The following is a 23,672-nucleotide window of genomic DNA, read 5'->3' on the forward strand; positions in this document are numbered from 1 at the left end:
TTATTGTCCCTTCAGGCAACGTGCTGTTGCAGATGGTTTGATTTCCATTGCCCAGTGCTGCCCCTGCCTTTTGCTTACCTTTAACCAAAAACCTGCTATCATCCGTGCACCAGTTGGTGCAGTCTGGCCATGGCTGATCAGTGAGTTCTTTCTTAGTTCAAGTTTCTTCTGCCAGGATGCCCATACACGGGTGCTCTGGTAGGGATTTGTCAGCTTCTGACAGCAAGGTGGCAGATTTCAGGATAGCAGGAGATACAAACTGCACTCTCTTAGTCAGTTAGAGTTTCTGATAATGGGTCATGTGAGCATTAGTCATCCAGATATCAGGCGGTGGTCTAATGATGTTTTCTAAGGCATGGGTCTACCACTATCGTTCCTTGACCTAGAGTCTGTTTATCAGCATCTTTGAGAAGTAAGGCCAAAGCATCTATAGCTTTTAAGCAAAATGGCCATCCACTGGACACTGGGTCTAGTTTTTTGTTTGTTTGTTTTGTTTTTTTTTTTTGTTTTTGTTTTTGTTTTTGTTTTCGTTTTTGTGTTTTGGTTTTTTTTTTTTTTTGAAGAGTATTCCACAGGTTGTTTTTATGGCCCCAGAGCTTATATCAGAACTCCACTTTCTATTCCTGCTCATTCCTCTATATAGAGTGACAGGCTTAGTCAGGTCTTGCAGGGCTAGGGCTGGTGCACTAAGCAAGGCCTTTTTAATCTCTTTAAAGGCCTGCTGTTGTATGGGGGTTTATGAGAAATTCCCAGTCTCTTTAGTAAAGGGGTAGAGTGTGGCTGCCAGAGTGGCAAAGCTTGGAATCTAGAGTCTACAAAACCCTGCTATTCCCACAAATTCTCTCACCTGCTTTAAGGATGTTGGGATGGGGATTTGAGTTACAGTCTTCTTCCAAGTTTTTGTCAGCCACCATTTCCTTTCCCTGAGACTACTAGTCATCATCTTTTAGGGGAAAAACCTTGAGCTGTCTGGTATTTGTTTCTTTTTTGGGGCAGTCTCTTGCCCAGTGTTCCTTTTCTTTATAGTATGCACATCGGTCCTTATCTAGAGGTCGTGGAGGTCCTCTGGAGTTCTGAGGTCTTCTCGGCCCTGTGTTACCCAGGTACTCTTTCTGCCTACTTTGTCTACCTTTTCTATAAACTTCTTTATCACCTGTGAATACAGCCACAAACCTAGTTACATTTTAACAAGGCTTCTATCTTGTATATTTTCTCTTTACTCAGCCTCTCTCTTTTTTCTTTGTCTTTTTTCTTCTTCGGTATCAATCTCTTTTTAATATATTTTATTAGGTATTTTCCTCATTTACATTTCCAACACTAACCCAAAAGTCCCCCATACCCTCCCCCTCCCCCACTCCATTACCCACTCACTACCACTTTTTGACACTGGCGTTCCCCTGTACTGGGGCATAATTAGTGTGCATGCCCAATCGGGCTCTCTTTCCAGTGACGTCCTACTAGGCAATCTTTTGATACATATGCAGCTACAGTCAAGAGCTTTGGGGTACTGGTTAGTTCATAATGTTGTTCCACCAATAGCATTGAATATCCCTTTAGCTACTTGGACATTTTCTCTAGCTCCTCCATTGAGGGCCCTGTGATCCATCAAATAGCTTACTGTGAGCATCCACTTATTTGTTTGCTAGGCCCTGGCATAATCTCACAAGAGACAGCTATATCAGGGTCCATTCAGCAAAACCTTGCAAGTGTATGGAGTGGTGTTAGTGTTTAGAGACTGATTAGGGGATGGATCCCTGCATATGGCAATCTCTAGATGGTCAATCCTTTTGTCTAAGCTCCAAACTTTGTCTCTGTAAATCCTTTCATGGGTGTTTTGTTTCCAATTCTAAGAAGGGGCTAAGTGTCCATATTTTGGTGTTCGTTCTTCTTGAGTTTCATGTGTTTGGCAAATTGTATCTTATATCTTGGAGGTATTCTAGGTTTCAGGGCTAATATCCACTTATTAATGAGGACATATCATAAGCATTCTTTTGTGATTGAGTTACCTCACACAGGATGATGCTCTCCAGGTCCAACCATTTGCCTATAAATTTCATAAACTCATTCTTTTTAATAGCTGTACTATTAGTAGTAGAACTCCATTGTGTAAATGTACCACAAATTTGTAACCATTTCCTGTTGGAACAGCTTCTGAATATATGCCCAGAATTGTATTGTGGGATCCTCTGGTAGTACAATGTCCAATTTTCTGAAGAACCGCCAGACTGATTTCCAGAGTTAATTTAAAAACTTGCAATTCCACCAACAATGGAGGAGTTTTCTGCTTTCTCCACATCCTTGCCAGCATCTGCTGTCATCTGAAAATTTGATTCTAGGCATTCTGACTGGTGTGAGATGGAATTTCAGGGTTGTTTTGATTTACATTTCACTGCTGATTAATGATGGTGAACATTGTTTCAGGTGCTTCTTAGCCATTCGGTATTCCTCAGGTGAGAATTCCTTCTTTAGCTCTGAGCACTGTTTTTTAGTGGGGTTATTTGATTTTCTCGAGTCCACCTTCTTGAGTTCATTATATATATTTGATATTAGTCCCCTATCTCATTTAGGATGGTGAAAGATCCTTTCACAATCTGTTGGTGGCCTTTTTGTCTTATTGAAGGTGTCTTTTGCCTTACAAAAGATTTGCAGCTTTATGAGGTCCCATTTCACAATTCTAAATCTTACAATGCAAGCCATTTGTCTTCTATTCAGGAATTTTTCCCCTGTTCCCATTACTTTGAGGCTTTTCCCCACTTTCTCCTATACAAGTTTCAGTGTCTCTGATTTTATGTGGAGCTCCTTGATCCACTTCTATTTGACGTTAGTACAAGGAGATAGGAATGGATTGATTCACATTCTTCTACGTGATAACCACCAATTGTGCCAGCACCATTTGTTGAAAATGCAGTCTTTTTTACACTGGATGGTCTTAGCTCCCTTGTAGATGATGAATTGACAATAGGTGTGTTGGTTCATTTCTGGGTCTTCAATTCTATTTCATTTTTCTACTTCTCTGTCACTATATCAGTACCATGCAGTTTTTATCACAATTGCTCTGTAGTACACCTTTGGGTCAGGCATGGTGATTGCACCAGAGGTTCTTTTGTCCATGAGAAGAGTTTTTTTATCCGAGGTTTTGTTTATTCCCAATGTATTTGCAGATTGCCCTTTCTAATTCATTGAAGAATTGAGTTGGAATTTTGATGGGGATTGCATTGAATCTGTAGATTTCTTTTGGCAAGATGGCCATTTTTACAATGTTGATACTGCCAATCCATGATAATGGACGATATTTCCATCTTCTGATTTCTTCTTTAATTTCTTTCTTCAGAGACTTGAAGTTCTTATCATACAGATCTTTCACTTTCTTTGTTAGAGTCAAGCAAAGTATTTTATTTTATTTGTGACTATTGAGAAGGGTGATGTTTCTCTAATTTCATTCTCAGCCTGTTTATTTTTTGTGAAGAGAAAGGCCATTAACATGTTTGGTTAATTTTATACCCAGTTAAATCACCGACGTTGTTTTTCAAGTTTAGGTTTTCTCTGGTTGAATTTTTAGGTTCACTTATATATGCTATCATATCATCTGCAAAAAGTGATATTTTGAATTCTTCTTTTCCAATTTGTATCCACTTGGTATCCTTTCATTGTAAAATTGCTCTGTCTAGGACTTCAAGAACAATGTTGGATAGGTAGGGAGAAAATGGGCAGCCTTGTCTAGTCATTGATTTTATTGGGATTGCATCCAGCTTCATACCATTTCATTTGATGTTGGGTCTTGGTTTACTGTAAATTGCTTTTACCTGTTCATGTATTGGCCTTGAATTCCTGATCCTTCCAAGACTTTTATCATGAATGGGTTTTGGATATACTTAAATGATTTTTTTGCATCTAATGAGATGATCATGTGGTTTTGTCTTTGAGGTTGTTTATATAATAGATTATGTTAATGGTTTGCCACATATGAAACCATCCTTGTATCCCTGGTATAATACCTACTTGGTAAGGATGAATGAAATTTTTAATGTGTTCTTGGATATGATTAGGAATAATTTTACTGAGTATTTTTGTTTTGATATTCATAAGGGCCATTGTTCTGACGTATTTATCTTTGTTGGATCTTTCTGTGGTTTAGGTATCAGAGTAATTGTGGCTTCATAGAATGAGTTGGGTAGAATACCTTCTACTGCTATTTTGTGGAATTGTTTGTGCAGAACTGGAGTTAAATATACTTTGAAGGTCTGATAGAACTCTTCATTTAACCCATCAGTTCCTGGGCTTTTTTTTTTTTTTTTTTTTTTTTTTTTTGGTTGGGAGACTATTAATGCGTGCTTCTATTTCTTTAGGGTACATGAGACTGTTTAGATCATTAACTTGATCCTGTTTTAATTTTGGTACCTGTTATCAGTTTTGAAATTTGTCCATTTTTTCCATGTTATCCTGTTCTGTTGAGTATAGCCTGTTGTAGAAGGATCTGATGGTGTTTTGGATTTCTTCAGGATCTGTTTTTATGTCTCCCTTTTCAATTCTGATTTTGTTAATTAGGATGCTGTCTCTGTGCCTTAAGGGATGCTAGCTAAGGGTTTATCTATCTTGTTGATTTTCTCAAAGAACCAAATCCTCTTTGGTTGATTATTTAAGTTGTTCTTGTTTCCACTTGGTTAATTTCACCCCTGAGTTTGATTATTTCCTTCCATCTACTCCTCTTGAGTGAATTTGTTTCATTTATTCTGGAGATTTTTTATGTGTTTTCAAGCTGCTTGTATGTGCTCTCTCTGGTTTCTTTTTTGAGGCACTCAAATCTATGAGTTTCCCTTTAGTAATGATTTCATTGAGTCTCATAAGTTAGGGTATATTGTGGCTTTATTTTCATTAAACTCTAAAATGTCTTTAATTTCTTTCTTTATTCCTTCCTTGACCAAGGTATCACTGAAAAGACTGTTGTTCATTTTCAACGTGAATGTTGGCTTTCCATTACTTATGTTTTTATTGAAGATCAATCATCCTTAGTCCTTGGTGGTCTGATAGGATGTTTTGGACAATTGCAATATTTTTTATCAGTTGAGGCCTGTTTTGTGACCAATTATATGGCCAATTTTGGAAAAGGTACCATGATGTGCTGAGAAGAAGTTATATCCTTTTGTTTCAGGATAAAACGTTCTGTAGATATCTATTAAGTCCATTTGTTTAATAACTTCTGTTAGTTTCACTGTGTCCCTGTTTAGTTTCTGTTCCCAAGATATGTCCATTATTAAAAGTGGTTTGTTGAAGCCTCCCACTATTTTTGTGTTAGCTGCAATGTGTGCTTTGAGCTTTCTTTAATGAATGGGACTGCCCTTGCATTTGGAGCATAGATATTCAGAATTGAGACTTCCTCTTGGAAGATTTTAACTTTGATGAGTATGAAGTGTCCTTCTTTGTCTTTTTTTATAACTTTAGGTTGGAAATCAATTTTTATCGATATTTGAATGGTTACTCCAGCTGATTTCTTCAGACGATTTGCTTGGAAAATTATTTTCCAGCCTTTCCCTCTGGGATAGTGTCTGTCTTTTTCCCTGATATGGGTTTCCTGTAAACAGCAGACTATTGGGTCCTGTTTTTGTAGCCAGTATGCCAGTCTATGTCTTTTATTGGGGAACTTAATCCATTGATATTAAGAGATATTAAGGAAAAGTAATTGTTGCTTCCTATTATTTTTGTTGTTAGAGTTTGCATTCTGTTCTTGTGGCTGTCTTCTTTTTGGTTTGTTGAGGGATTACTGTATTGATTTTTCTAGAGCATGGTTTCTGTCCTTGTACTGTTTTTTTTTTTCTGTTATTATCCTTTGAAGGGCTGGATTCATGGAAAGTTAATGTGTGAATTTGTTTTTTTATCGTGAAATACATTGGTTTCTCCATCTATCGTAATTGAGAGTTTGGCTGGGTATAATAGACTTGGCTGGCATTTGTGTTCTCTTAGTGTCTGTATAGCATCTGTCCAGGATCTTCTGTCTTTCATAGTCTCTGGTGAAAAGTCTGGTGTAATTCTAATAGGCCTGCCTTTATATGTTACCTGACATTGTTCCCTTACTACTTTTAACAGTATATCTCTATTTAGCGCATTTCTTCTTCTGATTATTATGTGTCAGGAGGAATGTCTTTTCTGGTCCAGTCTATATGGAATTCTGTAGGCTTCTTTTATGTTCATGGGCATGTCTTTCATTTGGTTTGGCAAGTTTTCTTCTATAATTTTTTTGAAGATACTTGCTGGCCCTTTAAGTTGAAAATCTTCATTCTCATCTACTCCTACTACCAGTAGGTTTGGACTTCACATTGTGTCCTAGATTTCCTGGATGTTTGAGATAAGATCTTTTGCATTTTGTTTTTTATTTGATTGTTGTTCCAATGTTCTCTAGGGAATCTTCTGCACCTGACATTCTCTCTTCCATCTCTTGTATTCTGGTGCTGATGCTTGCATCTATGGTTCCAGATTTCTTGCCTAGGTATTCTATCTCCAGCGTTTCCTCACTTTGGGTTTTCTTTATTGTGTCTACTTCACCTTTTAGGTCTTGGATAGTTTTATTCAATTCCATCACCTGTTTGGTCGTGTTGTCCTTCAATTCTTTAAGTTTTTTTTTGTGCTTACTCTTAAGGTCTTCTACCTATTTAGCAGTGTTCTCCTGTATTTCTTTAAGTGAGTTATTAAAGTCCTTCTTGACGTCCTCTACCATCAACCTGAGATCTTCTTTTAAATCTGGGACTATCTTTTTTGGGTGTTTTGGTGTTTCCAGGACTGGGTGAGGTGGGAGTGCTGCATACTGATGATGGTGAGTGGTCTTGGTTTCTGTTAGTAATATTCAGGAGTTAGTTGTCATAATTGTCTCTGGTTATATCTTGTTCCTCAGGTGATTATGTTAGCCTCTATCAGCAGACCTGGGAGACTAGTTTTCTCCTGAGTTTCAGTGTTCAGAGTAATCTCTGAAGGCAAGATCACCTCTTGCAGAGAAGGGGCACAGATATCTGGTGTTTGAACCTTCCTGCTAGCATATGTTGTGATCCACTCACTAGAGGTACTAACATCCTGTGGAGATTCCTGTGGGGACCTTTGGGGTGTCCACAGACTCTGCCCCCAAGGTGCCCGGTGCTGTCATGGACTGGAAGGGACTTGTGACCCTGCTCAGGCCTGTTTCTCTGCTTCCCTAAATAATGCAGTCTTAGGTCCTACATGATAGGATTGGAGCAGAAGTTGTGTTACACTCACCAAAGGTCTTAAGATCTCGTGGATGTTTCTGTGAGGACCTTGGGGCTGTCCTCAGACACCACCCAAAATGTTGCCCAGGTGCTGGCACAGACCAGAGGGACTCGTGACCATTGTCAGGCCAGTTTTTCTGCTTCCCTAATTAATGCAGTCTCAGATCCTGTGAGATTGGATAGGAGCAGAGGTTGTGTTCCATTCACCAGAGGTCTTATGATCCCAATAAGGGTCTTTTGGGGACCTTAGGGGTGTCTGCAGACTCTGAGCCCAATGTGCTATGGTACTGGCTTGTCAGTCTCTCTCTTATAGTACACTTTCTCTGCCTCCTTAAACAGATGCTGTAAAGATAATGTTTTCACACTCTCTAGACACTTTAAACTTTTCCTAATGTCAGAAGAAGATTGCCCAATGGAAGCCATGACAACTGTCACCTGCTGGCACACTGAAGTAGGGTCAAAGGTAGTGGAACACCTCTATACCTTTAAGAGGTACTCTAAAACACTGCTGGGGGCTCCTTTTTCTCTTGTAGGATCTCTCTTACCTTGGCCAAATTGGTGGGGCACCTGCCAGCTCCTTTCAGTCATATTATCAGAACCCAGGAGAAAATTGTCAATTGCTCCATATGGTCAGTCCTGTCAGGACATGTCAGAGGGAAGGCTGAATCTATTTCATTCAGAAGTTTTATTGGTAGTCAATTGGCCCCCAGCATGCTCTTTCTTTCTTCTCAGAATCCTCTCCTTCTCCTCTGTGGTAAAATAACCTGTAAAAGCTGCTGACAGTCACCCCAAGTAGGCTGAAGAGAGAATATGAGATATTCCATTAGGTTAGCAAGGCTAGAGGGGTTTTCAAGGAAGGGGAGTGTGATTTGCCTTCCAGTTATTGAGATCAGAAGAGGAAAAAGGCCATTACAGAAGGGGCTGCAGTTGTCTGGGGTCTGCTGAAGGAGGGTCATAAGTACATAAAGCAGTGTGATGGTTGAGTCTTGTCCCCTTGGGCTTCGAGCTCGCTGGTCTTGGGCTTTAGAAACTGGTCCCTCCACAAATATCTAGTGGCACCCTGTTGAGTGTTCTTGGAGGGGACAAGTTGGAAATATGTGGGTGGGGTGCTGTGCCATTTTGGAGGTTCTTCTAACTCTGGATAGATCTTGCGAGAAACCAAGGGCTGCAGTTCAACTGGTGCCAGTTTTAACTTTTTTTTCCCCCTATGGGTGGCAGAGGGCCAGCAATGGGGAGACTGGATTATTCTTTTGAACCCAAGGCTTTAAACAGGATGAGAGAAGGTGATCCTGTGTTATTTTTTTCTAGATGAGAATGCCGGGCACTCAATCTGGCTGAGACCCTGGTCCCCTCTGTAAAACAACTTTAAGAGCTGAAAACAGGACCAAACCAAGGGTGCCCTCTCGTGGCCAACTAAAATCAAAGCTGGCCATTCCGTAGAGTAGAAAGTTCTCTAAAATCTATTTCAGACATCCACAGAGAGAATGTGAGTCTTAGTCTTAATTTCAGTCCTGTGCACAAGGGTCAGTCCAAGGGGCATGCTAATAGTTGATCCCATCATCAGAGTTACATACAGTGAAAACAACAATATTTACACACAAAAAGATTACAATAACCAAGACCAGGCCCCAATAAGATGGCCGAGAGAGCAGACAGTCACTTGGTACCCAGTAACATAAACAAAGAGCTGAGTGAGCACACTCTCACTTGGCACCCTGATGGAGATCTCCAGGTATCCCTGGAACTCCCTAAGATCTCCTGGGATGTCCCACAGGGTGTCAGCTGGTTTCTCCTCACATGTCTGTCAGTAACACTCTTCCATCTGGGAGAGGGAGATCGTTGCTCTCACGAGCATTTACAACTGCAAACCGAGAATAGTGAATTCAAACAGAGCTGACACACGAAGATAGAGACAAGATAGAGGAAATTTATAGAAAAAGATAGAGACAAAGATACAGACAAAGATAGAATCCTACCTCCTAGCAGGGTCTCTGAGAATTGGGGTAGGCCATGAATCCTGGTGGCGAAGCCCCCAAATGTAAGACCTCAGAAGCTGGGCCTCCTCTCAAGTCCCGGGATGAGCTGGCCAGCACCCCTTTGACCCAAGAGAAAACCACAACTGATGCAAAATGCAAGAGGTTTTATTACTAGCTACAAAGTCACTCTGCCTAGCAGGGCAAGGGAGTTTGACACGGAGCTGTGACAGTAAGGGGCTTTTAACAACTAGCTGAGAAATTGGGAGGAGTTGGATGAGAGATGGGAGGAGTTGAGAAATGTTGGCAGGAGAGTTCTTCTCTTCCTGGTGTTCTTGGTGAAATTTACAAGGCAGGAGTGGGGAGTGAGTTCTTTCTGAATTTTTATCTCCTTGTCCTTGGCAAAGGAAGGCAGACATCTCTGGTTGTAAAGTATAGAAACAAAAAGCTTTTTGCTGGCTTTAGAGAACAAAGAGCTTCTTCCTAGCTGTATTTTCAGAGATCAAGGAAATCAAGCTTGGGGAACATCTAGGGGCTTTACCTTACTGGGAGATATACTTTAAGTTGGAGTCTCACTGTAGGACATTTTTTCTACCACACAGAAAACTTTACACAGAAAATTATTTCAATTATTTATAGTAAATATATAATATTTGGTTTGAACCAAATATCATATCCATATAAAATACATGGTAGATTTCCAAAAAAAACTTGTAATATATACTTTAAACAATTCATACATTTACACCCCACAGCAATTCTTCATAACTGTACTACCCTTGCTGAGATCCTTCTTCTTCCCAAATGGTCCCTCTCTTATTTTTATAATGGTTCTCCTTTTCTTTGTATGTATATCTGGGAACATCTCATGCAGGTAGTAGTATTGTAATAGTTGCTATGTTTCTGTGATCACAAGGTCTAAATGACCACAATCTGGTCTTGAAATACACTTATAAGAGCATCTGACCCTGAATTGTTCTTTTTCCTGAATCTACTTCTCCAGTTAAGGGATCACAAACACCACTTTTGAAGTACTCTATCGAAATGGGAAAAAATGAAAATATTACACTGTATCTTCATCAGTTTCTACCTGAGGTGATATATTCTCATCTTGGTCAAATGCTGGTCTCTGTACTATATAGGAAAAGAAAATGGAAACATAATATGCTATATTAGTAAAAGGGAATAAAGTATTAATGATTTGTATTTCTCAGGAAATACTTCCCATGTGTATTTTTGAAACAGCTTTTAGAAATGACATAATTACATACATGAAATCTAGTAGAGGTATAGATGAGAAGTAAGGTTTCGAAATTATAGGGCTATTGAATATCTTTACCAATATTGTAGAAATAACCTTCCCTAACTTAAAGAAAGATATGTTCCTGAATATACAAGAAGCCTAAAGAACACCAAATTATTTGGACCAGAAAAAAAAAATCCTGCCATCATATAATAGTCAAAACACCAAATGCACAAAACAAGAAGAATATTAAAAGCAGTAAGGGAAAATGGTCAATTAATATATAAAGAAAGATCTATCAAGATAACACATAACTTCTCCCCTGAGACTATGAAAGCCAGAAAATCTAGGGCAGGTGTCATACAGAATGTAAGAGAGCAGAAATGCCAGCCAAGACTACTATATGAAGCAAAACTCTTTTAACATAGCTTGAAAAAACAAGGTATAATGTGACAAAACCATATTTACACAATATCAACCAATGCATCCAGCACTTCAAACGATAATAAAAGGACAATTTCAATATAAAGAGGGAAATTACACTCGAGAAAAAGCAAGAAATTAAACTTGAAGGAAACCTAAAAGAAGATAGATACATGAACAAAATTCCAACTCTAATAACAAAAATAACAGGAAGCAACAAGAACTTTTCCTTAGTATCTCTTAATATCAGTGGACTCAGTTCACCAGTAAAAAGGCATAGAATAACAAAATGGATGTGTAAGCAATATTCAGCACACCAGAAACAAACACCAAGGACAAAGTCAGACATTACCTCAGACTAAAAGGCTGGAAAAGAACTTTCCAAGCAAATGATCCGAAGAAATAAGCTGGAGCAGCCATTCTAATATCAAATAAAATTGACTTTCAACCCAAAGTTATTAAAAAAGGCAAGGAGGGAAACTCCATATTCATTAAAGTTAATATTTACCAAGATGGACTCCCAAATCTAAACATTTATACTCCAAATGCAATGACACCCACATTCATAAAAGAAACTTTAGTAAAGCTCAAAACACACATTGTACCACACACAATAATATTGGAAGACTTCAACACCCCTCCCTCATTAATGGACAGATCCTGGAAAATAAAACTAAAAAGATAAAGGTGAAACTTGTAGAATTTTTAAAACAAATACATTTAGTTCATATCTATAGAACATTTTCTTCTAAAACAAATGAATATCACTTCTCAGCACCTCACGATGCCTTCTCCAAAATTGACCATACACTCAGTCACAAAACATGCCTCAACAGATATAAAATTATTGAAATAATTTCATGCTTCCTATCAGATCACCACAGTCTAAGGCTGATCTTCAACAATAATATAAATAATTGAAAACCCACATACACGTGGAATGTGTACAACAATCTAGTCAGTGACAAAACAGTCAAGGAAGAAATCTAGAACTAAATTAAAGACTTTTTAGAGTTTAATGAAAATGTAGCTACAACATACTGCAAGTTATGGGGCACAATGAAAATAGCCCTAAGAGGGACACTCATAGCTCTCTCTGAATGCCTCTAAAAAGAAACTGGAGAGAGGATATAAGAGTAGGTTGACATCACACCTTAACGTTATAGAACAAAAGGAAGCAAATTCACCCAAAAGGAGTTGAAGTCAGGAAATAATCAAGCTCAGTGCTAAAATCAACCAAGTGGAAACAAAGGAACAATACAAAAATAATCAAACAAACTGGGAGCTTGTTCTTTGAAAAAATCAACAAGATAGATAAACCATTAGACAGACAAAATACAGAACACAAGAACAGTATCTAATTTAGCAAAACCAAAAATGAAAAGGGAGAAATAACAACAGAAATTTAGTAAATTTGAAATATCATCAGATCCTACTATACAAGGCTCTACTCAACAAAACTGGAAAATCTGGATAAAATGCATACTTATATAGACAGATATCATGTACCAAATTCAAATAAGGATCAGATGAACCCTGTAATTACTTCTACCACTGTGAAAAGCCGCCCTCATTGTCGCCATTACAAGATGGTGCTGACAACACCATTGTCAACATTTCTCATGGTGAGTGCACGCGGGCATCAGAATATCTTTCCATTACCTGAGGCCTGCCTCTCCCATGGCGTCATCAGGCTAATGGTGGGCAACCAATCCTGGTGGTGCACGTCCCCAACCTTATGTGGATTTCCTAAATTCTGCAAAAAAGGTTTGGAAGCTGATCAATCAATACTGGAACTCCCTCTTCTCCAGAAGGTATTTGCATTTTCACCAATGTGAAATGGTCTTTCTTATTTATTGAAAATAGCCAGAGATTTTACCCCTCTTACAAGTAGGTTTAGAATTTCACATTTGCAAAGTGTCACAGAAATGCTGCTTATGACCAGAGTGCTTAAACTTCCTTATTCTCATGAAGTTTGCCACATTACCTCTTTGATGAAGGGCACAATCATCCTACTTCTGTGCAAAACTGCCCAAGCTCCTCCCCTATCTTACTTAGAAGATTTAGACATTCACAACAGAGAGTGCTCCAACCTGTGTGGAGCACAGTGTGTTTGAGGAAATCCCCCAGATTCATCATCTTCCCAGTGTATGTCCTACCTATAACTTCTAATTTCCATGGTCTGGGAAGCACTGTTCTGACCTAAGAGATTTCAGAACACTCTGTACTGAAATCTCAAACAGAAGAGTATCAAGGTAAGGGTAAATCAGATTACTATCTTTGTTTTGTTTCCTTGGACAGAGACATCCTGGCCTCCATGCAGAGGAATGTGTGGATGGACATATATTTAAGGAAGACACTAAACCAGAAACTACTACATTACACCCTCTTAGAAGAATTCTAAGATTGTTGTCATGCCTACCACAGACATTCAGATGATGTGTATTGTTGATTGTGATTTCATGTTTGGACCTGATGAAGGAGTAAGTACCTGGAATTTCCTATAATTCTCAAGGTATCAATCAGTGTTCAATTTCTGCTCAATAGTGCTGCAGACATAGGAATAACAGGATAAAACTATTCTATACAATCCTATGAAGTTTCTATCACCATCCTCCTATTTTAGAGAATCTTAGATCTATCACTAATCCCGAGATGGGCAGAAACAATTCTTCTCCTGCACATAGGGATACTGCATATGTCTCCCCTTACCCAAAGTATTCCACTTACTGTCTTTTACTGAATTGGCTTTTAGACTATACCTGAAATATTTCACTTTTCACCAAAGGATCTACCAGCCCTCCCTGTTCTAATAGAGAGCTACAGTCCACCAATATCCAAAGGGTTCTCAGACATTCCAAATATGCCCCTGTGGGAGTAAACTTACTAAGTCTATTTAATTGGGCCTCAGATCCTTCTGCTTTGACCAAAAGGATTTCAATCTACTGACTCTGAGTTACCAGGGGCCTCAGATCTCATTTTCCCCAAGTGGTAATCAAATATGCCTTTCTGACCAATAATGACCTTGCAATGTTCTCCTCTGATGCAGACACTTAGACACCCCCCACTCCAATTTTAACTCCCAAATGGACCTCCAGACCACCCAAGCTTAAAGTACCTGAGCCGAACATTAAAAAGTACAGCCCAGAACAAAAGCTCATTTCCTCAAGGCAGAAACTAAAATGATGTACTCCTCACCATTCATACCTAGACCCAGGAGATGAACATATGCCTGAGAAGAAGAACTAGTGTGGAACTGTCAGCCAGGTTTTTGATGAGTGCTCAGAGTGCTTCCTGATCCAGCAACCACATTTACTACAGTGGACAGATGCTCTAGTCTCTGATGAGAAGTTGCTAGCTGTTAGGAAGAACCTGAAATGGGCTCCACTGCATGAGGTAGGCTGTGTCTTTGATCTCACGTCAAGGAAAGAACATGCAAATTTGAACTCTACCCAACCAAACATACTAGTTTACCTGTACAAAGGGGTTTTAGATTTCCAATTTCTCACAAAGATGCCCTCGTGTATTTCCCCTCTGACCATTGAGGTTTTATCTATTTTTCATGGCTCATAGGGTCTCATTTCTTCCCAATATCCATTACCTGCTCACTTCTGACCACTAGCAATACATCTCTGATTAGTGTTGGGGGTGTTCTCGGTTTGACACTATGGCCAACAATAGTGCCTACATGCCATTTCTGAATAATTGGATCTTAAATTCCACCTCTGTCCAAGTGTACTTCTGAAAGACTTTTCTCATTACATGGGGTCTCTATAGTAGCATCTTTATTCATCAGGCCTCTAGTTGTACCTTCTGGCCTAAGCAGGTCTTATACTTCACTTAAAGAGATGCCAAATTTACACAATGTAGACAAAGAGGCATTGAGCATTCTCATACTCCTCAATATAACATTCCTCCCCTCAGGTTTGAAGTCTCCAGAGCAGCAAAGAGAGTGGGGAGTAGAACTATTCATCTTTAGGTCACTCATCATCGATGGATTGTTTCCAACCTTAGTATACAGACATGGATGGTTGAACACAAACCTGTCAGGCTGATAAAGAACTAGACATCTACTAACATCCTTGGAACCATGTTCAGATTGCTGCACATCCTCCTGAAGATGCCACGGATGACATGGTTCCTTGTGATTGTTGTTCTCTTCTTGTTGTTGCTCTTTTCTTTTAACTTTTGAAGAGGTTACTTTATTAGTCTGTTGCTATGTTAGTCATCTCCTGGCATTAGAAACCAACATCCCACTGTTTAAATGTTTTACATTTCCTACTCTTTTTGAAAAACACAATGTATGCGCATCATTTTTTCCTATTGTTTCAAAGACATACCACTATGTAATTCAACTTTACAATTGTAATCATTTTGACCAATATTCACATGAATATAAATTTTATGTGTAAACTTCTTCCTGTGCTGTGTATTTTTCACCAGGTGACAGTTTCATTTGAGGTCATTTGGAAGATCGTTCCTTACTATGTGTCTTTAAAAGATATATTTTGAAGCTGAGGGGTATGGCTGAATATCTTCAGCACAATAAACACCTTCTGTAACATTACTATCTAGTGGATTATAAGTATCAGGTTGTACACAGTAGTCACTAAAATAATGGACTAGTTTGAGAAAGATTTTTGGGTGTAATCTCTCATAATATACAGAAAAAAAGGAAATCCTAGATATTAATATAATCTATGCACACCAAATTAACATTGTGGGTTTTGAGGGTTTGTTTGTATATGTCTTTGTAGTTCAAATGTTCAACCTTTATGTCTTAATTGAGGATTGTAAACAATGCTCAGGGTGTGTGTGTGAATTAAAGGGCACCATGTCTTTAGTGTTTAGATTAATTTCACATATAATTATCTGTCTATCCGTCATCTATATATGTATGTATGTATATATGTATGTATGTATGTATGTATGTATGTATGTATGTATGTATGTATGTATGTATGAAGTAATGATTGAATGTATTTATATAGATATGTATGCAACTATTTCTCTATCATCTACCTATCACTCTAGCTCTTTCATTTTTCTCTCACCCTCTATCTCTGTTTATCTCTTATGCATGAATATATGCATGCATGTAGCTAGGTAAGTGTGGTAGTTTTAATGTAATTGGTTCCCATTGGCCCATACGCTGTATTAGGATGAATAACCTTGTTGGACTAGTTGTTTCCTTGTTGGAGAAAGGGTGTCACTGGAGGAGGTGGGTGGTCTCACACATGTTCAAGTTATGCACAGTAGGGCTCTGTGTGTTTGCTGTCTCTAAGAAGGGGCAAAGTGTCCACAATTTGGTCTTCATTCTTCAGTTTCATGTGTTTTGCAAATTGTATCTTATATCTCGGGTATACTAAGTTTCTGGGCTAATATCCACTTATCAGTGTGTAAATATCATTTGAGTTCCTTTGTGATTGTGTTACCTCACTCAGGATGATGCCCTCCAGGTTCATCCATTTGCCTAGGAATTTCATAAATTCATTTTTTTAATAGCTGAGTAGTACTCCATTGTGTAAATGTACCACATTTTTTGTATCCATTCAAATGTTGAGGGGCATCTGAGTTCTTTCCAGCCTCTGGCTATTATAAATAAGACTGCAATGAACATAGTGGAGCATGTGTCCTACTTACCGGTTGAGACATCTTTTGGATATATGCCCATGAGAGGTATTGTGGGATCCTCTAGTAGTACCATGTCCAATTTTCTGAGGAACCGCCAGACTGTTATAGAGACAAAGTTTGTAGCTGAGACAAAAGATGGACCATTTAGAGACTGCCATGTCCAGAGATCCATCCCATAATTAGACTCCAAACGAAGACACCATTGCATACACTAGCAAGATTTTGCTGAAAATACCTGGATATAGCTGTCTCTTGTGAGACAAGGCTGGGGCCTAGCAAATACATAAGTAGATGCTCACAGTCAGCTATTGGATGGAGCACAGGGCCCCCAATGGAAGAGCTAGAGAAAGTATCCAAGGAGCTAAAGAGATCTGCAACCCTGTTGGTCCAATAACATTATGAACTAACCAGTACCCCGGAGCTCTTGACTCTAGCTGCATATGTATCAAAAGATGGCCTAATAGGACATCACTGGAAAGAGAGGCCCATTGTACATGAAAACTTTATATGCCACAGTACAGGGGAATGCCAGGGACAAAAAAATGGGAATGCGTGGGTAGGGAAGTGGGGGGGGAGGGTATGGGGGACTTTCTAAATGTACATTCTAAATGTAATTGAGGAAAATACGTAATAATAAAAATATTAACAAAATAAATAAATAAGGCTGGTATGAACATTATAGAGAATGAATCCTTATTACACATCGGAACATCTTCTGAGTATTTGCCCAGGAGAGGTGTTGCTGGATCTTCTGGTAGTACTATGTCAATTTTCTGAAGAACCACCAGACTGGTCCAGGTCCCTGCCGAGTGTATTCTGCAAAGGCCCCAGACATCCAGCCACTTTCCCGGCCAGAGGAAAGGGGGTCCGCCCGGTGCAGAAGTGCTTTGCCTGAGCATCAGCAACAGACATCTTGGTTCTGGGACCCCGCCAGGTGTATTCTGCACAGGTGAGAGTATGGACTACAGAAGCCAAAAGCTTCTTGGAGAGGCGAGAGCCACAGAGCTTCTAAGACAGCCCCCTTTTCGGGCCCCAGACACCTGGCCACTGTCCCAGCCAGAAAAAAGGGGTCCACCCAGTACGGGAGCGCTTTGACTGAGCATCAGTAGCAGATATCTTGGTTCCGGGACCCAGCCGAGATTATTCTGCACAGATCCCAGATATCTGGCCACTTTCCCAGCCAGAGGAAAGGGGTGTGCCCAGTGCAGGAGTGCTTTGCCTGAGCATCAGCTGCAGACATCTTGGTTCCAGGACTCCTCTGAGAGTATTCTGGACATGTGAGAGTATAGAATACAGAAGCTAACACCTTCTGGGAAAGGCCAAAGCAACTCAGCTTCAGGACAGGTCCTGTTTTGGGCCTTCGTCTTCGGCCAGGAGGGAGGTCTTAAGGCCATATATCTGTGCACCTTTCCCGTGAGAGGAGAACTTGACTGCAGAGAGTGCTCTGACCACTGAAACTCAGAGGAGAGATCTAGTCTCCCATGTCTGCTGATAGAGGCTAACAGAATCACCTGAAGAACAAGCTCTAACCAGAGACAACTATCACAACTAGCTCCAGAGATTTCTAGATCGTGAAAGGCAAATGTAAGAATTGTACTAACAGAAATCAAGACCACTCACCATCATCAGAACACAGCACTCCCACCCCACCTAGTCCTGGGAACCCCAACACAACCGAAAAGCTAGAACCGGATTTAAAAGCATATCTCATGAAGATGGTAGAGGATATCAAGAAGGACTTTAATAATTCACTTAAAGAAATACAGGAGATCCCTGCTAAAGAGTTACAAGTCCTTAAATAAAAACAGGAAAACACAACCAAACAGGTAGAAGTCCTTAAAGAAAAACAGGAAAACACATCTGAACAGGTGATGGAAATGAACAAAACCATACTAGACCTAAAAAGGGAAATAGACACAATAAAGAAACCCAAAGTGAGGCAACGCTGGAGATAGAAACCCTAGGAAAGATATCTGGAACCATAGACGAAAGCATCAGCAACAGAATAAAAGAGATGGAAGAGAGAATGTCAGGTGTAGAAGATTCCATAGAGAACATCGGAACAACAATCAAAGAAAATGGAAAATGCAAAAGGATCCTAACTCAAAACATCCAGGATATCCAGGACACAATGAGAAGACCAAACCAAGGATAATAGGAGTGGATGAGAATGAAGATTTCAAATTAAAGGGGCAGCAAATATCTTCAACATAATTATAGAAGAAAACGTCCCAAACCTAAAGAAAGAGATGCCCATGAACATAAAAGAAGCCTACAGAACTCCAAATAGACTTGACCAGAAAAGAAACGTTCAGCATCTCGACTTTACCTTTTCATATGGCTTGCTAGAAATTAAAAATGAAATCCCAACTGAAAGGCCTGATGATCTGAGTAATATTCTGCCAAAGAATTTCACCCTTGCATTGTTTTTATTGTTTGGTTGTTGGATTTTTATTTATTTGTTTGGTGTGTGTTTTGTTTTGTTTCATTTTTGTTTTTATTTTCGTTCTGAGAAAGTCTTCGGTTTCTGACTTGACATCATCCATGGTGGTTATTTTTCATGTTCCAACCTTTCCCTTGGTTATCTTTAAGCTGTGCTTCTTATCATAAATATTGCCAGACTCTTTGAGGAAGCACACTGGATAGCACACCAATTTTCACTTTATGAAAACCCACAGTTAGAGGAGGACTATTTTTATGCAAACAAAGCTGGAATTTGACAGGGTTAAATGACATGTGTTGAAACCAATGGCAATCATGAATTATAGATTCTTTGGAAAGTAAGAGGACAACATAGATCTTGGGCATGCTTACAAAGATGTGATAAACTGAAAACAAACCTGATATCTCTCAGTCATATTTTAAAGGTTTTTAAAATTTACCAGCACTTCTGATTATAAGGAATTTCATAGATTAAATGCAGTAAAACAGGATGAAATAGATGAGGTAATTTTACTTTTGAAATATGTGTAGACAGAATATTGGACACAGGTACGTACAAAATTTTCTTACAAATTAGAGGACACTTTAATTGTTCATGGCACATAGATCTTCAGTTCTTCAAAAAAATCCTTTTCAGTACCTTCCATGGTCCCCACCACACCCTGTACATCGTCTGCATAGGGTATGACACTATCCATAGAAAGCTAGATCCTTCAAAAACAGTTATCAAAAAAAAACAAAAAACAAAACAAAAACAAAAAACAAACAAACAAAAAAAAACATTCCTTAAGGTGTGGCCACAGGCCAATGTGACGGAGGAAGTTCCTTATCTGAGATTCTATCTTCCCATGTTGATTTAAGTTCAAAAAAAAAAAATCTAAGAAGGACCACTACATATCCATATCATTAATATTGATTGCCTCACTGTGTGAAACATACATGCTATGGAGTGATTTTAGATGTCAACTACTGGATGAATGGCTTAGAAATGAGAGAGAGAGGGGGGGGAGATTAATATATTTCTCATCTATGTGTATTAGTGCAGGGCTTTGTTTTAAAAAAAATGGATGGAACGGTAAAATACAATATATTAGGTTAGACAAGTAAAATTCAAAATGACAATTGTGAAAATATAAATTTAATAAGGGACATTAAAAATAGGAGGTATTTTGGAAGAGTAAGTGCAGCAGCAGGGGGAGATTTAATAGCAATGGAGGATAGTGGGGAGGATGAAGATGGTAAAAGGACACTATAAACCTGTGCAAAGGGTCTAAGAAAAGGTCTGCGACTTGTTCACTTAAAAAACACTGGTATAAAGTAACAGAGTCCAAATAATATTTTGATTAATTTGCGGATTTTAGCTTCAAGACACTATAAAATGTATTTGTATTTTTCTACTCACGTGTGGTTCTTGCTATTTTAAACTTGATATGGGTGACAGGATATGGTAATGTGCTTCAATGTTTGTGTATCATTTATCATCAAATGCACATGTCACTCAGTGAGCTGCAAGGCTATCACAGGGAAGGAGGTATCTAAAGATCTTAAGTGTACATGATGTAGGGAGAATAACGCCCCCACACTACTATAGATGTTGAAATAATCACATGTGTTTCCCCAAAATAACTTTCTGAAAATTAATCCCCAGGTGTGAATATATTTGGAAGAAATTGAATGGGTCAGGAGGGATATGACCTACATATAAAAATAATTTAATAATGGTGTTATAGAAAAGGTTTAATTATGAAAGGGAGTTTGGTTTCCTCTTTTCTCTTTCTAGCACATTGGATCCCACTGTGATGACATCATCTCACAAGAATTCATTCATTTGCTGATGGTGTGTTCATCATTGAATATACAGACTCCTGAAATAAGTCATACAAAATATGCTTCATTATATACTAGACAATTAGTGTCATTCTGTTTGGCAATACAACATGCATGATTATGCCTCAGAATCATGAGCAACTGGGCCATATGTGAAATATAATTAGTATATTTCTGCTGACTGAAGATCAGATGGGTTGAGTGTTATCATGTGTGCTGTTGATGAGAGGAAGCAACATAGATGGTGAGTATAGATCAGAGAGGAACATCCAAGGAGGACACTATGTAAGGAACCCTAGGAAGAGCACCATCACTGCTTTTAGCTAGTAGACATATTTTTAGAATCCCCACTTTCTAGGGTGGAAAAGAAAACTGTATTACTCTAATTTACTAAGTATGGTCATTTGATACATCAGTGATCATCACCAAGGTGAACAGGTGTTGACAGAAGTTTGGGGACTCAGAAGAAGTCTTTTCTGGGAAAACCCATTGCCTTCAAAGTACGGAGACTTATGTCCATCAACACTGGATGAACAGTCTACATTGGCTGCAGTAGCCCCATTGTGTCCAAATTAGTGCTTTTCACACCATGGAATTAGACTCCTTTGAGTGTTCAAACAACCCTTTCACAAGTGTCACATATCATATATCTTGTTTATAAGATACATACTTTACAATTCATGACTATAGCAAAATTATATTTATGAAGTTGCAATGAAATAACATTATTGTTGTAGAGCTGTAAATTAAAAATTCACAACATTTTGAAGATTGAGGACCACTAGTCCTGACTTCTCTAAAGTATGCCTGTCACTATGGGCTGGAGGAATAATCCCCTTTATTCAATTAGGCAAACGCAGAAAAATCAAAGCATTACCCAATAGTTATGAAAGTTAAACATCTATTGTACCACAGTCTATAAGGAGGGCATGCTGGCATCTTAGACAAATGAGATCAAAATGAAAATCTCTGTGACCAAATGAGAAGCAGAGGAGAATAACCAGTACCCTAGTGGTGACATAAGTGGGTATTAGCCCAGACACTTAGAATACCCAAGATACAAGATACAATCTTCAAAACATATGAAACTTAAGGGTATTGAAGACCAAAATGCTGACACTGTGCCCCTTCTTAGAATTGGGAAAAAAACACCCATGGAAGGAGTTACAGAGACAACCTTTGGAGCTGAGACAAAAGGATGGACCATGTAGAGACTGCCATTCCTAGGGATCCATCCCATAATCAGCCTCCAAACACTGACACCATTGCATACACTGGCAAGATTTTGCTGGAAGGACCCAGATTTAGCTGTCTCTTGTGAGGCTATGCCATGGCCTAGCAAACACAGAAGTGGATGCTCACAGTCAGCTATTGGATGAATCACAGGGACAGAAATGGAGGAGGTAGAGAAGGTACCCAAGGAACTTAAGGGGTCTGCAATCCCATAAGTGGAACAACAATATGAACTAAAGAAACCCCGCAGAGCTCATTTTTCTAGCAACTTATCAGTGCTCGTATTTCTGGCTGCATTTGTATCAGAAGACAGACTAGTTAAACATCATTGGAAAGAGAGGCCCATCAGTCTTGCAAACTTTATATGCCTTAGTTCAGGGGTATGTCAGCGACAAGATATGGTGGTGGTGGTGGTGGGGTTGAGGTGGGTATGGGGGGACTTTTGGGATAGGATTGGAAATGTAAATGAAAAAATATCTAATTAAAAAAAAAAGAAGAAGAGGAATCCATTGTCAGAACGACCAGTAACAATTTTAAATAACTGCCCTAAAGTCTGGATTTAGGATTCCTCGAGAATCTTCCAAAACAAAAGGCAATGCAGAATCTTGCTGAAGTAATTGGAGAAACAAGAGAAAAGCAAAGGAGAATTCATCACATAAAAACAGACAGAAGAAGTAGGAATTAAAGACATATTTGGGCAAGATGAATAGTGAAGTAGAGATTAGAGCAAGCAGAAAGGACTGAGGAGATAGCTCACTGCTTACGCCCACTGATTGCTTTTGCACAGGACAAGGGTTCAATTTCTAACATCCACATGGATGTTCACAACCACCTGCAATTCTAGTTCTAGACGATCTGATGACCTCTTTGGAGAACACGCACACACACAGACATATCACACACATACACTCACCCATACACACACACACACACACACACATCACACACATACACTCACCCAAGAGAAAAAAAAAACTTTTAGAAAGCAATTATACAAACAAAAAGGAGTCAAGTATAGTTTTATTCCCCTTTAATACCAGCACTCAGAAGCAGGCTAAACTGTGTAAGTTGAATGCCTGCCTAACTGATAGGTGTGTTTTCAGAATTTTATTATTCTTTTCTTTTTTTTTGGGGGGGGGGATTTTAGGACTATTTCAGCATTTGTTTAAATATTCTAGTTTTTTTTTTCTGATTTAATTTTTCTAATATTTTAGGCTTTTTTCGGGTTTTTAATTATTTTACAAATTTCAGGTGTGTTTTTTTTTTGGGGGGGGCGGTGCAGGAGGGTAAAGCCCTTTGGGTTATTTAGAGTTTTAGGGTTTTAATGGTTTTAAATTTGGGAGGTTGTTTTGTCCTTACAGGTTTTTTTTTTTGGGGGGGGTAGGATTGAGGTTATTTATTTATTTATTTATTCATTTATTCATTTGTTTGTTTGTTTATTTATTTATTTATTTATTTATTTATTTATTTTGGATCTTGATTTCTTTTAGATATTTAAGGTATTTTAGGGTTTTAGGGCTTTTTAGGTTTTATAAATAATTTTAGGATAATTGTAGTTTTTTGTGTGTTTTTGTTCTTGTTGTTCTGTTTTGTTTTGTTTTTGTTTCTTTTTACACTTTTAGTGTTTTATAGGGTTTTAGGATTTTGTAATATTTTTTTTGTGTTCTT

Source organism: Mus musculus, chromosome Y, assembly GCF_000001635.26.
Source record: "Mus musculus strain C57BL/6J chromosome Y, GRCm38.p6 C57BL/6J".
NCBI classification, from domain to species: Eukaryota; Metazoa; Chordata; class Mammalia; order Rodentia; family Muridae; genus Mus; species Mus musculus.